At 42.5% G+C, this 18180-nt stretch overlaps 1 protein-coding gene across 6 annotated transcripts in view; it reads right to left on the reverse strand.

The window, feature by feature from the left end:
• The window catches only part of NCOA6 (nuclear receptor coactivator 6), a 136728-nt gene extending 124721 nt beyond the window's left edge, over positions 1-12007 (reverse strand). For all 6 annotated transcript variants that reach the window (XM_053573472.1, XM_053573468.1, XM_053573471.1 and 3 more), the window contains exon 1: positions 11827-12007. The gene's annotated coding sequence lies outside the window, so the exon portion shown is untranslated. The remainder of the gene's footprint in view (positions 1-11826) is intronic.
• Between the last annotated feature and the right edge of the window lie 6173 nt (positions 12008-18180).

Genomic DNA, 18180 nt, shown 5'->3' on the forward strand with positions numbered 1-18180 from the left:
TAAGTTGACCGACCATCTAAGGGACTGTAACAAACTGGTTAACATACAGAGGTGGTCAATATAAAGAACTAGTCTACCATACTGATAGGTACATGTGGTACATGTCCAGTCTATGAAAATTAGGTCAACTTAAGGAGGCCAGTATAAGAAGGTGGTCAACTATGGAGGTTCTAACTCTATTAGATATCACACTGATATGTGCATGCATATATATACACATGGCTAATAGGAAAGCCCTTCCAATAATTTTAATGTTATGTGGAAGTAAGGCTTAAACTCAAACATGTAGAGAATTTTTTTTTTTAAGACAGTGTCTCCTTCTGTCTCATGCAGTGGCATGATCATAACATACGGCAACCTCAAACTCTTGGATTAAAGAAATCCTCTTGCCTCAGCCTCCCAAGTAGCTGGGACTACAGGCACTTGCCACAACACATGATTAGTTTTTCTATTCTTAGTAGAGACAGTATTTTGCTCTTGCTCAGGCTGGTCTCAAACTCCTGAGCTTTCAAGCAATATACCTGCCTCAGCCTCCCAGAGTACTAGGATTACAGTGACTGTGCCCAGTCTAAAGAACTTTCTGTAAGAAGCATCAACCTCACAAAATAACCCAGCATAAGAAAAGCAAGGATTCTCTGTATACTCAAAGAAAGAGGCGCTATGATCAAAAGCAGTGTCGCTATGGTGGGCAAAGCAAATTTTCCAGAAGAAGGCTAAAACCACAAAGATTGTACTAAGGCTAGAATGTGTTGAGTCTAACTGCAGATCCCGGAGGATCCTGGCCATTCCGAGATGCAAGCATTTTGAACTGGTAGGAGATAAGAAAACTAAGGGCCAAGTAATCCAGTTCTAAACTCTGAGACTTTTTAAAGTTCTTTTAATTTTTGAGTAGAAAAACTACTGTAGAGAAATAAAAAGAGAGATATTCAAAAAAAGTAAAATAAAATAATGACAAGGGACTTTAACCTCATGAACGATTTCCCTCAGTAAAATCCCAAAATTTAATTCACACATTTGCAAATATAGTATAGATATATGGAAACATCCAGTGTACCTCATAAATACAGTAGAACCTCTGTAAGTTGACCACCCAATGGACTGTAACAAACTAGTCAACATACAGAAGTGTACAACACAAGGAATTTGGTCAACTTACAGAGGTGGTCAATGGAGGCAGGTGGTAAACTATAGAGGTTCAACTACATTTGTTCCTATGAGTTGCTGCCTGGTTTGTAGAAAATGTATATAAATGAGTACTACAGAACTAATTTTCAAACAGATTCAGTATCAGTAAAGGGGCTAGTTAATGGGAACTTCTGTTGCCCTTTTATGCCAATAGGAGGGTTGCAGCTGGTTAATGATAAAATACAAACTGAAATACCTCAAATATGAATACTGTCTGAATTTGGTGATCATTAATATCCTGACATTGAATAAGCAATTCTTCACAAGATATGGTCCTGGCCTTTTGGTTGCAGCCATCATTGTTGTTTGGTGAGCCAGGCTGGATTCGAACCCACCAGCTCAGGTACATGTGGCTGGCGCATTAGCCGCTTAGCCACAGGCACTGAGCCTGGCCTTTTGATTTGTAGTGTTTACACATTGATCACTACCACGTATTCACAGGGTTTATACATTGGTCACTAAAGTTTTGAAACAGACCGTGTTATGGTCCATTATTTCACTTCCAACCGATGTCAGCATCCTTTCTGATTCACCTGGGCAAGTTTCAACTTCCTCCACTTATGAGTGTTGCTAGGAGGGCTTCATTTGTTTCCATCTGCACAGATTTTATGTTTCTTAATTTTTGTGTATCTCAAAACTTTCATATTGACCCATGTATATATGATACATAGTACATTAGGGCTGCATTACTCCTTCCACCAAAGCCACAGTATTCTACATATGTGCACATCTATACATACTTCTTGTCATTAATTAATTCAGCAAATATTGAGTTCCTAAACAGTTACCTGAAGTCATTTTTAGAATAAGAGGAGGAAAAAAGATCAAATTTTTAAGAATAAATATGCCAGAAAACACAATAGGTAAACAATGTAGGGGAAAGGGAGGGATGGGAAAAGGCGGGAGGCAGAGTTAGACACCAGCCTAGCCCTCAAGAAGCACCCCAATATAGTGAAAAGGGAAAGAATATAAACTAGCTCCGCATCTCTCTTCTCCTGGTGCTGATCCTACACTTCATGATCAGGATTTATTTTCCTAACATACAGCTCTCACTACTTCACTGTACAACTAAAAACTTTTGATGTGTCCCACTATTTAGATCAACAAGTCCAAACTTCCCAGATTGAATAGAAAAGAGCATTCAAAACCTTCCATAATTTGGTTGTAGAGTTTGCAGAGATTAAGAAGGCAGGGTTTCAATTAGACTGCCTGGACTCAAATTCTTTCTCCATTAATTGCCAGCTCTACTCCCAGTTTTCTTTATCTAGAAAAAGGGATAAAAATAGCACACCTTACTTCACTGGTGTTGTTATGAGGATTAAATAAAATACTACTTACAATGTGAGTGTATTATCTGGCAAATAGTAATCATGCTAAAAATGTGAGCTGCTACAATATATTTTTAGTTTTATTTAATTTTTTCAGATTTTATCTTATGTATTATTATTGTTGCTGTTGTTCAATCTCCATTTCCTGCCTTAACTACAATGCCACCCTTATAACAATAATCCTGTTCTCTAGGCAAACTGGACTTTTTATGACCCTGTTTCCCCGAAAATAAGACAGTGTCTTATTTTAAGGTGTGCTCACAAAGATGCGCTAGGTCTTATTTTCAGGGGACGTCTTATCTTTCCTGTAAGTAGGTCTTATTTTCGGAGGATGTCTTATTTTCGGGGAAAAGGGTAGTACTTAAACACTGACCTCTACGTTCACGCTTTCACTTGGCCTGGAAAACATAGTACTATCTCATCTCCAAGTAGTAAGATCCTAACTAGGCAAGGTGCAGTGGGCCCCTAACACTTTGGGAGACAGGCAAGAAGATCACTTGAGCCCACACAGCAAGGGGGAGGGAAGAGGAGGTAGGTAGAGAAGGATCCTCACTATTCTTGGCAGCTCCAGTCACAGGTGACCTTTCAGGCACCATTCTCTGTATCCTACCTCCGTAACACATTACAGACACACATCACTCAAACCCTGGCTAGACTGACCTTGGTATCCTACACTTGATCTTAGCCTAAAGGCAGAGAAGCAATTCTCCTTGGTATCCTGTAGAGTTCTAGTCAGTTTGCAATAATGTACATGGCAGGGCTCAATCAACATTAAGTAAAAGAATTCCTGGGCGGTGCATGTGGCTCAAGTGGGTAGAGCGCCAGCCCCATATACCGAGGGTGGTGGGTTCAAACCCAGCCCCAGCTGAACTGCAACAACAACAACAAATAGCCGGGCATCGTGGTGGGCACCTGTAGTCCCAGCTACGCGGTAGGCTGAGCAAGAGAATCGCCTAAGCCCAGGAGTTGGAGGTTGCTGTGAGCTGTGACGTCACAGTACTCTACCAAAGGAGACAAAGTGAGACCTATCTCTAAAAAAAAAAAAAGAATTCTTGTTTTTCCTCTCTTCATTCAACTATTCTCTTGGACAACAGCTCCACATCACAAGTAAAAAGACCTCTTCCACAGTACCTCATAAAGCTGGCCAGTTAATTTCCTTTTCTATTACCAATGTGGGGTAATTTCTAATATAATATAGCACTCAGCACATTGTACATGCCTAAATATTGAAGAGCTGAACTGAATTTCACCTCATCTTTTAATTTCAAGTATCATTTTATCCATTATAATCAAGTATGGCTCAGCTCTAGAGAAAGATTTAAGTATATACTTGCTCACAAACTCACCTGTCAATTTCTGGCCATCCTGCCCTTGTCCCAATACATTATTTATTGGTTTGTGGGGGAGACCCAATAATCAAAACCCCAGTAAAGTAAGAATCAGAAAATCAAATGTCTACAGGGCCATAAAAGTAAATGAGTAAAGCAAGGGAGTAGTGCAGAACACTAAGCATTAGAAAATACATGCGCCACTTAAAAGTTTGAGTTGGGGGCGGTGCCTGTGGCTCTAAGGGCTAGGGCGCTGGCCCCATATGCCAGAGGTGGTGGGTTCAAACCCCACCCCGGCCAAAAAAAAAAAAAAAAAACTGCAAAAAAAAAAAAGTTTGAGTTGGTTACTGCTATGAGAGAATATGAGCTTGGTGTTGACAGATTTTCCAATTTTTCTTTTCTTTTTTTTTTTTTTTTTTGAGACAGACTCTTACTTGTCACCCTCTATAGAGTGCTATGGTGTCACAGCTCACAGCAATCTCAAACTCCTGGGCTCAAGCAATTGTCTTGTTTCAGCCTCCCGAGTAACTGGGACTATAGGCGCCCACCACAATGCCCAGCTACTTTTGGAGACAGGGTCTCACTCTTGCTCATGCTGGTCTCAAACCTGTGAGCTCAGGCAATCCACAGGCCTCAGTTAGGATTATAGGCATGAGCCACCGTGCCTGGCCCAGATCTTCCAATTTTGCAAGATAAGTCAGAAACTCAGAAGTTTGTATAAAATCTTAACACTGCTGGGCATGGTAGCTCACCTTTGTAATCTTAGCATTCTGGCAGGCCGAGGCAGGTGAATTGCTTGAGCTTAGGAGTTCGAGACCAGGCTGAGCAAGAGTGAGACCTTGTCTCTTAAAAAATATAGCTATGCCACCTTGTGGCAGGCACCTGTAGTCCCAGCTACTTGGGAGGCTAAGGCAAAAGGATCACTTGATCCCAAGAGTTTGAGGCTGATGGGCTGGCCACATACAATAAGGCTATTGGGTTTGAACCCAGACTGGGCCAGCTAAAATCAACAATGACAAGTGCAACAACAACAAAAATAGCCAAGTGACGCTTGTAACTCAATGGGTAGGGCACCGGCCACACATACCCAGGCTGGGGGGGTACAAACCCGGCCTGGGCCAGCTAAAACAATGACAACTGCAACAACAACAACAACAACAAAATGGTTGGGCATTGTGGCAGGCACCTGTAGTCCCAGCTACTTGGAGGCTGAGGCAAGAGAATCACTTAAGCCCGAGTTTGAGGTTGCTGTGAGCTGGGACACCACAGTACTTTACCCAAGGTAACAGCTTGAGACTATGTCTCAAAAAAAATTAAAAAAAAAGTTTGAGGTTGCTATGAGCTGTGATGCCATGGCACTCTACCCAGGGTGACAGAGTGAGACTGTCTCAAAATAAATAAATAAACAAATAAATAAATTAATTAATAAGGCTTGGCACTTGTAGCTGCACTTGCTAAGGCACCAGCCACATACACCAGAACTGGTGAGTTCAGATCCAGCCTGGGCTGCAAACAACAAAAACTACAACCAAAAAATAGCTGAGTGTTGTGGCGGGTGCCTGTAGTCTCCAGCTATTTGGGAGGCTGAGGCAAGAGAATCAATTAAGCCCAGGAGTTGGAGGCTGCTGTAAGCTATGACGCCACAGCACTCTACCCAGAGCAACAGCTTGAGGCTCTGTCTCAAAAATAAATAAATAAACAAATAAAATCTTAGGACAATAAAAATATTGTATAAACCCAATAGGTCAAATCTAACCATGGGCTGCCAGTTTGTATCCTCTACTACAGAAGTTCTCTGTAAAAGAAGTGATAGTGTGGGAGGTGTTCCATCTCAGCACACAGTCTGAGGCAGCCTCTCAAATGAAGCAGCTCCTTGGAAGCACTGCCAGCAACACTTAAGCCTAACCCTTAACCAGGGGTCCTCAAATTGTGGCCCACGGGCTACATGAGGCGGTGTGATTATATTTGTTCCCGTTTTATTTTTTTACTTCGAAATAAGATATGTGCAGTGTGCATAGGAATTTGTTCATAGTTTTTTTTTTTAAACGATAGTCTGGCCCTCCAACCGTCTGAGGGACAGTGAATTGGCCCCCTGTGTAAAAAGTTTGAGGACGCCTGCGCACCTTAACCATTCTAATTTGACCTAAAAGCCAAATTAACTCGACAATTTAACTGAATATAGTGAGCTCCTACTCTGTCCCAAGTGTTGGGGAATCAGAAATGAACAACAGCACTAAGTAACAGAAATATTTATTGAGCATTTTCTAGGTGCCAAGCACTGTTCTACCCATTACACGAATTAAGGTGTTTAATTCTCACAACATCCCTATGAAATAAACACTATTATCTTTATTTTAAAGATAAGGAAGTTGGCTCGGTGCAGTGGGTACAGCACTGGCCACATACACCAAAGTTGGCAGGTTCAAACCTGGCCAGAGCCACCTAACCAACTATGACAACTGCAACAAAAAATAGCTGGGCGTTGTGGCGAGTGCCTGTAGTCCCAGCTGCTTGGGAGGCTGAGGCAGGAGAATCGCTTGAGCCCAAGAGTTTTTGAGATTGCTGTGAGCTGTGACGCCACACACTCTACCGAGGTGATGTACTAAGACTCTCTCTCAAAATAAACAAACAAATAAATAAAATAAAATAAAGATGAGGAACTTAAGGCACAAAGAGGTTATATAATTTGTCTAAGGCCATACAATTAGCAAGCAGCTGGAATTAGGACCTCAGACAGACTTCACCAAAACCAGTTCACAATTTGAAAGCAAGCTCCACTCAATAAACGGTGATGGTGGCCATGTGAGGTGGCTCATGTCTGTAATTCTGGCACTCTAGGAGGCTGAGGTGGGTGGATTGCTTGAACTCAGGAATTCAAGACTGAACAAGAGTGAGACCCTCTCTTTACTAAAGATAGAAAAAAATTGGTTGGGTATGGTAGTGCATACCTGTAGTCCCAGTTACTCAGGAGGCTGAGGCAAGAAGATTCCTTGAGCCCAAGAATTTGAGGTTGCTGTGAGCTATGATGCTACAGCACTCTATCCTAGAGCAACAGAATGAGACTCTGTCTTAAAAAAAAAAATGGAGATGGAATCATTGGTTATACATAGTAAAAAAATTAAACTGGACCCTACCTTATACCACACACAAGAATCAATTCTACATGAATTAAAGAGCTCAACATTAAAGACAAAGATAAGAGGTAGAGATTCTAGATGAATAGAATCCATCACCGTGGGTAGAGTGCCATGTTGTCTTCATAGCTCACAATAGCCTCAAACTCTTGGGCTCAAGAGATCCTCCTGCCTCAGCCTTCTGAGTAGCTGAGACTACAAGCACCTGCCACCACGCCGGGCTAGTTTTCCTGCTTTTAGCACAGATGGGGTCTCACTGTTGCTCAGGCTGGTCTTGAACTCACTCAGGTGATCCACCAGCCTTGACCTCAGAATGCTAGGATTATAGTGCTAGGATTACAGGCATGAGCCACCTCACCCCATTCTAAAATTTCAGAACTTTTTTTTTTTTATTTCGGAACTCTTTTTTTTTTTTTTTAATTGTTGGGGATTCATTGAGGGTACAATAAGCCAGGTTACTCTGATTGCAATTGTTAGGTAAAGTCCCTCTTGCAATCATGTCTTGCCCCCATAAAGTGTGACACACACCAAGGCCCCACCCCCCTCCCTCCGTCCCTCTTTCTGCTTCAGAACTTTTAAACACAGGTCATCTTAAACAGATTTTTAAAATGAGCAACAGACTGGGAAATGACATCCGTAATACATATAAATGACACAGAATTAATAATCAGAATACATTAAAAGATCTTTTGAAAAAGACAGCCCAACAGAAAAACAGCCAAACAAGGCTCGGTCTAAGGTATGTAAACCTGGCACTACCACACAGCACACTTCAGAACAGCAGGCCTTGTCATCACTGACTGATATAAAATATTCAGGGATCTGTGTCATGCTTCAGCTACACAAAGCAGGGGAGATCCAGCCAAAAGGACAGAGACGACATAGTTATTCTTCATAGTATATAAACTGGGTCGTAAATCAGATTTAACATCAACATTAAGACACATAAATCAAAGGTCAGCAAACATTTTTGTAAAAAGTATTTTCAGCTTTATTAGCTGACATAAAATCACTGTCACTACTCAACTCCACTACTGATAACGTGAAAGCAGCCACAGACAATTTATAAATGATGAGTGTTGCTGTGTTTCAATAAAACTTCATTTGCAAAAAAACTAAACAAACAAAAAAAACTTTATTTGCAAAAACAGGTGGTGGGCCAGATTTAACTTATGTAACACAGTTTGCTGACCCCTGATGTAGATAGCTGTGATTTTCCCTATACTCTAGGAGACTCTGCATGTTTTCCCCTGCCTTTTATTTATGTCTGCTGATACTTACCTTCGATTTTAAGCAAAAAACTATAGTACACTTGACAACTTTCAATGGTTCTAAAAGTCTATTACTCTACAAAAAAAACTTTTTTTCCCTTATTATATGTGACAGTTCTCCCATCATTTTCCTCACCTTTTTTTCACCTCTTTGACAGTCATCATCCCAAACTAGAAATCTAAAAATCCTTCCCTTTTTAACCACTCCACAATGTCAATAATCAACATCTGAAAATTCTAACTCTGTTCAATGCCCATAGTCTCTGCCTTAGTTCAGACCCTCATCATTTCTTCCCTACTTTTCAGTCTATCCCCCTTCCAAAGACAATCCATTTATCTCCTAAAATTTAAACCTCATCATACACACTCCTTGAAAATCTTAAATGCCGAGCAGTGCCTGTGGCTCAAAGGGGTAGGGCGCCAGCCCCATATGCCGGAGATGGTGGGTTCAAACCCAGCCCCGGCCAAAACTGCAAAAGAAAAAAAAAAAAAAAAGAAAATCTTAAATGCCTCCCTTTCAGTTGAGGATTCAGTTCAAACTCCTTAGCAAGGTCCTTTACAACCAGGTTCCAAACAACTACCAGTCTTATCTATGACTATACTTTCACACTACTCTATGCTCTAGCCACATTAAATTTAAATTACTGGTAAATTCCCTGAAAATGTATGTCTTCATCTGAAAAGCTCTCCTCTCCAACTCTCATTGGCAAACTTCATCTTTCAGGACACATCTTAAATGTCAATCCTTCAGAAAACTTTCTCCAATTCCTGAAAGCAGAGACACATTCACCTCTGCATTCAAACAAACTTTAATCACTCTCCTTTGGCATTTAGCATCCTGAAATATCATCCTTTACATGTCTACTTCTTTCATGGGAATGAATACCCAAAGTGAAATGACTCTGCCTTAAAGAACCCTGAATCTTTGGAGTCCAGCATAATTCTTGACAGCAGTAGATGTCTTGAGGCACAGCAAATGTTTGCTCAATGGAAGACATGCCTGATAATTAAGAGTAGGGTTTCTTAACCTGAGGGCTCATAGACGTGAATCCATAGATAGAATTCAGGGTGGTCCATGACCTTGAATAGGTTAAAAAAAATAAGTCCTGGGCTCGGAGCCTGTAGCTCAAGCGGCTAAGGCTCCAGCCACATACACCAGATCTGGTGGGTTTGAATCCAGCCTGGGCCCGCCAAACAACGACAGCTACAACCAAAAAATGGCCAGGCGTTGTGGCAGACGCCTATAGTCCCAGCTACTTGGGAGGCTGAGGCAAGAGAATCACTTAAGCCCAGGAATTGGAGGTTGCTGTGAGCTGTGATGCCACAACACTCTACCCAGGGCAACGGCTTGAGCCTCTGTCTCAAAAAAAAAAAAAAAAAAAAAAAAAGTCCTTAGACACTAACCTCTAACTAAAACTTACCGTTTTATTTAAATATGAATGTGAGGGGCTGGGCTAGGTGGCTCACAACTTGTTATCCTAGCACTCTGGGAAGCCAAGGCAGGAGGATCACTTGAGTTCAGGAGTTTGAGAACAGTCTGAGCAAGAGTGGGACCCTGTCTCTACTAAAAAACTGAAAAATTAGATTAGCCAGGCCTTGTGGCAGGTGCTTGTAGTCCCAGCTACTTGAGAGGCTGAGCCAAGAGGACTGCTTGAGCCCGAGAGTTTGAAGTTGCTGTGAGCTTGACAGAGTGAGACTCTAACAAGCCATTCTAGTTATTGGAAATATCTGTGACTCTGTAACAACAGAAAACACAAATATCTTTTTATCACATTGCATTAGAAAGACTCAGAACAAATGAATTGTGTTGCTGCACAACAGTTCTGAGTCTTCCTAATGTGGTATGATATAAAGATTTGTGAATTTTGTTGTTAACAGAAGCACTGATATTTTATGAATGCCCTTATAACTTTTCTGTTGGAAGTCCTTTTTGCTTATATGGGGCCCTGCACCTATTATATCATGACTATTTGCATAGTTTACTTCAGAACTCTACCATAGCCCATGTGAACTTTGAATTCTTCTCTATCATGATAGAAATTCAATTAAGGTTTAAATAAAATAGATTCTTGGTCTCTACCATTGCTGACTTTTGCTAAGGTTTTCTGTGTCCCTTTACAGTAAACACCAGAAGAAGTATCTCTTAAAACACTGGAACGTTAGAGAGGTCTTAAAGATAACTTATTTGCACAAATGGAGGTAAGTTAGGAAAAATCAAATAGCTGGTCACCTATATTTTTGTATACACCTCAGTCTTTGTGCTGACGAACTCGTTACAAAAACAATAGGTCTTTGATAAATACTGTCATGTGTGACTTCTTAACACTTTTCTCCCAGCTAGCAAATTCCTTTAAAACAGTATGCTGAATGAGGCGGCAGTCAATTATTTCCAGGGGTCCCTCCATCACTAATAAGATCTTGAGAAGTCAACTTTACCTTTCTATGTCTCAGTTAAAATCACTACATGATTTGAAATCATTCTTTTTCAGGATCTTGTATTTTTTACAAACACATTCTCTCTTCTTCACCATTCTAACTGGCTTCAATAACGCCTTTCTGATGACCTCTCCAGGTGACCCTGCTCTTACAGGCAGTCGCCTTCCTGGGAAGATACCTTGGGTCACCGCCCCCAAACAGCCGGTCCCTCCTTTTAAAGACACACACAACTCCCTAAGTTGGTGGAGGTGCTCTCCTTTCTCAAAACCAGTTACACTCTCTGTACCCCTTTTGCCAGCCAACTCCTGCAGCCATACCTCAGCTCCCCTTTTCCCTCATCATATCCCTTCCTTTTCTTGATGCTCCCCTCAATAGGAGCTGGAGTATCCTAGGGGCACATAAGTTCTGAGTTCCTTAGGAATTATACGGACTTGCAATACAGCTTCTGGAACCCAAGGACTCCCCTAGATGATATAAGTTCCTGTACCCAAAGGGCCCCCATTTCTAACTAATCACCTCCTCCACTCCCGCAAAGAATTGATCCCCATTTCTAACCAATCACCTCCTCCACTCCCGCAAAGAATTGATCCAGCCCTGACAGACCCAGCTCGGCCCTATGCCACTCCCCTAGCCCCCAGGTCCTACCAGCACTGGGACTCTAACACCGCCCACGGCCTAACTCAGCTCCACGTCCTGCTATTCCCTCAGCCCATGGATCCCGACTTGGGTTCCATTCGGACCCAGGGTTCCTTTTCCGCAACCCCAACCGCGACCCCATAGGGGGCTCCCGCCTGTTCTCCGGGCCTGGAGCGCCACCCGGTGCAGACCCCGGCCATCCGTGCACTCCCTCAGCGCCCCAGACCCCGCGCCCCGCACCCTCCCCAATCCTAGCCGGGCCGACGCTCCCTCCAGCGCCCCCGCCCGCAGGCCCGGGGCCCGCTCCCCAACATGGCGACGGGGACACCAGCGCGGCGGGCGGGGCGGCTCCGGGCCGAGCCCGCACTGGGACCGTGCTGCACGGTCGCCCGGCGCCATTTTCCCGCGCCGGGCCCCGCGGCGCCTCCTCTCCGCGAAGCCAGCCGGGCCGGGACCGCGGACGCCCAGCGGGCCCACCCCTTACGGGCCCGCGTCGCCGTTGCCTCACCTGAACGCGGCCCCGGCCCTCCCGGGCGGGCCTTGGAACGCCGGCCCGGGCCGTGCGTGCCCGCCGCCCTCCGTGCGTCCGTCCGTCTGTCCTCGCGTGCGCCCGTCTGTCCGGCCGTCCGTGCCCGGCCGCCCGCAGCCCGACCCGGCAGGGCCTCAGGGAGCCGGCGGGGAGGGGGATGGGCCGGACCGGGCCGGGGAGGGAGGGGGAGGGAAGGAGAGAGGGTGGGAGCGCGAGAAGGGGCGGGGCGGACCAGAGGGGCAGGGCGTTGTCCACGTGACCAAACGTCCCCGGGAGCGCGAGGTGGAGCGCGCACTAGCTCGCTTGGGCGCTCGAGTGTTTGGTACGTTCTTGGTACTGGGATGCGATCCCACCGATCTCTGCTTCCTTGCGCTGTAATTTCCAAAGGCACCCCATTTGGAAGCACTGCACATGCCTATGCGAGCGTTCTGGCTGAGTATTCTTGAGTATGTGAACTACAAGTCTCAGTTTACTCATCTGAAATGTGGGAATAATAACTGCTTGCGAAGAGGAAAGGGGGAAAGGTTATAGAAAGAAAGCATTTGTGACAGGGCCTGATACTTAGTGTCTGATAATAACTTCAAGGGTGTTAAAAGTAACAACCTTTATTATTAATTGCCTGTAAATCCCTTGCTACCTTTTGCCATTATTACTATCCTTGCAAGCAAGGTGCTCAATAGTAGAATTTTTTTTTTTTTTTTGAGACAGAGCCAAAGCTGTCGCCCTGGGTAGAGTGCTGTGAAATCACAGCTCACAGCAACCTCCAACTCCTGGGTCAAGCAATTCTCCTGCCTCCACCTCCCAAGCAGCTGGGACTACAGGCGCCCGCTACAACTACTGGCTATTTTTTGGTTGCAGCCGTCATTGTTGTTTGGCAGGCTCAGGCTGGATTCGAACCCACCAGCTCAGATGTATGTGGCTGGCGCCTTAGCCGCTTGAGCCACAGACGCTGAGCCCAATAGCAGAATTTTTGAGTTTTCACAAGTGAGTGTGGCCCCTTTCCAAATGCAGAGAGGCCGCCCTAGCCCTGGAGTTTATGTCTGTCATACAGTACTGGATTCCTATCTTGGTAGCTGTGTGATTGTCTTTGCCTCTCTGAACCTCAGCTTCATCTGTAAAATGTGAGGTAGAAGGCTGTTATGAACATCATAGGAGATAGATGATGAGTAGGTGGGGTTGTATACAAATTGAGCAGGTCAGTTGTAGAGGTTCCATCTAGGAAAGGGAGTCAGGAGCGCTTATTTCACGTATACCAGGGATGCCAAAAATATATGTTTTTTACTTTTTGAAGTTGAATTAGGATAGCAATGTATAGTATGTTTTCTCAAAAGATGGCATTAATCAAATGAATGCTAGCATCACCATGAGACAGGAAGGAAATGCAGGGAGCATGGTTGTTCCAGGAGGGCAAGACCATTCCAGAAATCGTATTTTAAATTCAAGAATATCGTGGAAGTATAGTAACAACGGAGGCAGGAGTATGGGAGACCTTAGGATGTGGTGTACTGTAGAAAACTGTCTACACTGGTGGTACTTCGGGAAGAAATTGAAACAGCACGTGTGCAATAAAAGTGGACACTTTGGTCAACATTGCTCAAGCAGTAGTTCACCATAATCAGAAGCGTGTGATTGCTGACAGTAACCACTTTGAGCACCTCCAACAATTGCAGAAGTCAAATGTGACTTGTAGTCGTCTTTTGTTATTGGTGTGTATGCATTCATGTGTGTACTGAGACAGAGTCTCACTCTGTTGCCCAGGCTAAGTGCAGTGGCATCAGCCTACCTCACAACAGCTGCAAATTCCTGGGTTCAAGTGATCCTCCTGCCTCAGCCTCCGGAGTAGCTAGGACTACAGGTTCCTCCCACAATACCCAGCTAGTTTTTTTAGAAGAAATGGAGTCTCATTCTTACTCAGGCTGGTCTCAAACTCCTAAGCTAAAGTAATCTTCCCACATCAGCCTCCCAGAGTGCTTGGATGAGCCACCATGCCCAGCCTATTATTAGTACATATTGAGTATTACAATTTTTTTACAATTAGTACATATTGAGTATTACAATTTTTTTACAATTAGTACATATTGAGTATTACCATTTTTTTACAGTTAGTACATATTGAGTATTACAATTTTTTTTATAATTAGTACATATTGAGTATTACAATTTTTTACATATTGAGTATACATTTTTGGAATTCTCTGTATTTATTGAGCACATGCTGTATGCTTGCACTGATGCAGTAGCCACTAACTGCCTTTTCACATCCACCTGTTCCCCTCAATCAATTCTCTACCTTACTGTCAGAATAATGTTTCTGGGTCAGAAGTCTGATCATATCACTCTTCTACTTAAAAGTATATGATGGTTCTCTAAAGACAAATGCCTAAAAACATGTCTTCCTATTGCCTTCCCCGCATGTCCACATTTAGCTCAGAGCCTTCTTCCCCTCTCTCTGGGTCACAAATAAAGTGATATTTTTTACACATTCTACTCCTTTCCTTGTCAGGACTCTTGCACGTGCTAATTCCTCTACCTACAATGCTCTCCCCACTTAACTCATCAGCCTTCAGATCCCAGATCAAATCATGACTAACCTAAGGATTCCTTCCCTGACCATTTCCCAGACAGGTTCTCCTAGCACCGTGTACTTGTTCTCACTAGATTGTACTAGGTTGTATATTACTTTTCTTTGCCACTAGGCTGACTGTGGACTCCATAAGGAAGGAAACCTTATGTATTTTGTTTACCACTGTTTCTTCAGCACAGAGCACAGTGCCTGGCACAGAGTAGGTAGTGAATAAGGATTTGTGTCTGAATTCTAGGTGTTATACTGGATATTGGGCCCAAGAGGATGGAGAGAAATAAAGAGAACAGGCAGCCACCACAAGGGGGTACCCTGGGCCTTTGAGCATATGAAAATTTTACCAATAGGATTTAAAACAGCCTGGATTTTTTTTCTTCTTTTTTTTTATTTTTATTTATTTATATATATATATATATGTTTTGCTGATTTGTTTGCTTTCTCTGTATCTGGATATTAGCCCTTTATCTAATGTGTAATTTGCAAATATTTTCTCTCATTCTGGAAGTTGTCTATTTGTTCTGCTGATTATTTCCTTAGCTGGCAGAAGCTTTTTGCTTTAATCAAGTCCCATTTTATGGAAGAAAAATCCTTTTATTTTTATTAGTACATGTTTCACCTTTTATATTTTTATTCTATTTTTTAAATGAATGTATTTAACATACATAAGTTTTAACAAAATAGATCATACTAATGTACACAGCTATGGTTTAATAAAAAAAAAAAGAATACTAAAAAAATAAATAAATAAATAAACAATTCTCCCAGATTGACTGGCACAATTAAAACAGTAGTAAGCCCTAAAAGCTAAATTCACAACTGCTACCCTCAGGATTTAGTTCTAACTTCTCACGCCTCACTGACAGCACTACTATGTGAGGCTGCCTGGCAAAAGTTTGGGTGGGTTGGGTACGGTCAGTCTGTTGGCAACTTTTGACAGTGGTATATACTGTGTTTCTGTTTGAAATGGAATTTGTGAATAACTGCACATCTCAACAGTGTTGTTTTTTTTTTTTTTTGTAGAGACAGAGTCTCACTGTACCGCCCTCGGGTAGAGTGCCGTGGCGTCACACGGCTCACAGCAACCTCTTAACTCTTGGGCTTACGCGATTCTCTTGCCTCAGCCTCCCGAGCAGCTGGGACTACAGGCGCCCGCCACAACGCCCGGCTATTTTTTGGTTGCAGTTTGGCCGGGGCTGGGTTTGAACCCGCCACCCTCGGCATATGGGGCTGGCGCCCTACTCACTGAGCCACAGGCGCCGCCCTCAACAGTGTTTTTTAATTCTGTCTGTTTAATAGTCCATCATGTAAAAGAAGAGCAAGAGAACACTGAAGGAAGAAAACAGATTTCTTTTTTTTTTTTTTTTTTTTTTGTAGAGACAGAGTCTCACTTTTTATGGCCCTCAGTAGAGTGCTGTGGCCTCACACAGCTCACAGCAACCTCCAACTCCTGGGCTTAAGCGATTCTCTTGCCTCAGCCTCCTGTGTAGCTGGGACTACAGGCACCCGCCACAACGCCCGACTATTTTTTTTTTTTTTTTTGGTTGCAGTTTGGCCGGGCCCGGTTTGAACCCGCCACCCTCGGTATATGGGGCCGGTGCCTTACCGACTGAGCCACAGGCACCGCCCGAAAACAGATTTCTTCATGAGGATTGGGAATTTGCAATACTATCTTATTTCTGCTAAAGATAAGATGATTTGCTTGCTTTGTGATACCACAATATCAACATTAAAGAAATTCACCAGCATTATAACACTCATAAGGACCACACATATTTTAAATTAGAGGGAGAGGCACAAAAGGTTGTATTGCATTAAAAGATGAAAAGTAAAAACAAGTCTTTCAAGCAGCAATAAGACCTAGAAATACTGCCACTGAAGCAGCTTATAAAGTAGCTTATATACTCAGGGAAGAAAGGAAACCATTCAGTGATATAGAAATTGTGAAAGAAAGCATTGTTGAATGTAGGATGCTAAGACCCTGGTAACATTTCAAAATGCAAATAACTGCCTCTTTCAAGGAGAACTGTAACTGATCAGCAGCATGAATTAGTCTTCAACTTACCACTTCAACTTACCATAACAACTGCATGCAATACTTCAAAAGGAAAGAATATATTATTTAATCACTTTGGATGAATCAACTGATACTATTGACATGGTACAGGCTTTATACATCATTTAAGTAATAAAGATTTTATTTGCTATGAAGAGTCATTTTGAGGACTCTTGTGAACAGAACATTGAAAATAGATATCTTCAACAATTTTCAAGACAAATGTCATTAAGTTGGATGAATTTGGTAAATTTAGTGAGTGTTATGTACAGACAGTGCATCTTCCATGACAGGAAAACATGAAGGGTCTAATGTGCAGATTTCAAAAAAAGTATTAATTGATCCCGATGCTCATTTCTTTTCATTGTGTCTTGCATTAGCAGTAAACTCTGTGCTAAAGCTACTATTTTTCCTTCCTTCCTTGCTCCTTGCTTCCTTCCTTCCTTCTTTCCTTCTCTCTCTCTCTCTTTTCTTTCTTACAGAACCTCACCCTGATACTCTTGGTAGAGTGTCGTGATATTATAGCTCACAACAACCTCAAACTCTTGGGCTCAAGCAATCCTCTTACCTCAGCCTCCTGAGTAGCTGGGACTACAGGGATGCTACAACGCCTGGCTAATTTTTCTATTTTTAGTAGACGTGAGGATGGGAGGTAGAGGGGGGTGTCTCACTCTTGCTCAGGCTGGTTTCAAACTCCTGAGCTCAAGCAATTTACCCATTTCTGCCTCCCAGAGTGCTAGGCTTACAGGCATGAGCCACCATACCGAGGCTAAAGCTATTTTAAGTGACACTTTGCAACATGTTCTAAGTATTGTTAACTGTATTTCTGCAAATGCAACACTGCATTGCCAGTTTTGTAACATGCTAAAGTTGAAAGATGAGATATTCAATTCCTTATCCTTCTAAAGTACAATTGTCTATCACAGGGACAGGTGTTAGCCAAAATGTTACCTCTGTGAGAACAGATAGTTAAATTCTATGAAGAACAGAATCAGCAATGTGAATTATTGAAAGAAGATTTCTATAGGAATGCAGAATTTCTGTGTGATATCATGACAAATCAAAATAACTTGAGTATTTGTTTGCAAGATAAAAATAAGTCTATATGATATGTAGAAAAAAATCCATGAATTTTGGGGAAAACTGTCTTTTTTCAAAACACTTCTTCAAAACGAAATTTCAGATGAACGTTTTCCCCAGTTAGCAATGGTTATTGATGAGCAGAAGAATATGCAGCTTCTTTTCCTATTAATTGGAGAATACAATCAAAGTTTCACTGACTTTGGAAATCATGACATCACACTCAAATCAGCATTTCAGTCTCACCAAGTTGATATCATTAAGGCACATATACAAAACCACAGATGGATGGAGAGAAAGATGACATTTTAAGGTCACTCTTGGAGGCTAAGAGAGATGCAATCAAAATACAGAAAAATACAGTAGAATACCCACACCTCCTGCAACCTGCCCCAAAAATTCTTTCTTGCATTTTCATCCACTTAGGGATGCAAATCTACGTTCTCCTATGTAATCCAAATCAAGATGCCCTTAAGGTCTCAATGGCTGATACCAATCTAGAGGATCAACTAAAACGTGGCCCTCCATGCTGCAACCAAATATTCAAATGATTTCCAACAAAAAGTAGAAACAACAAAGTCATGAAAAGATTAGTTAATTTTAAATTTTCTTTTTTGAA

This window comes from Nycticebus coucang, chromosome 21, assembly GCF_027406575.1.
Source record: "Nycticebus coucang isolate mNycCou1 chromosome 21, mNycCou1.pri, whole genome shotgun sequence".
Taxonomy (NCBI): domain Eukaryota; kingdom Metazoa; phylum Chordata; class Mammalia; order Primates; family Lorisidae; genus Nycticebus; species Nycticebus coucang.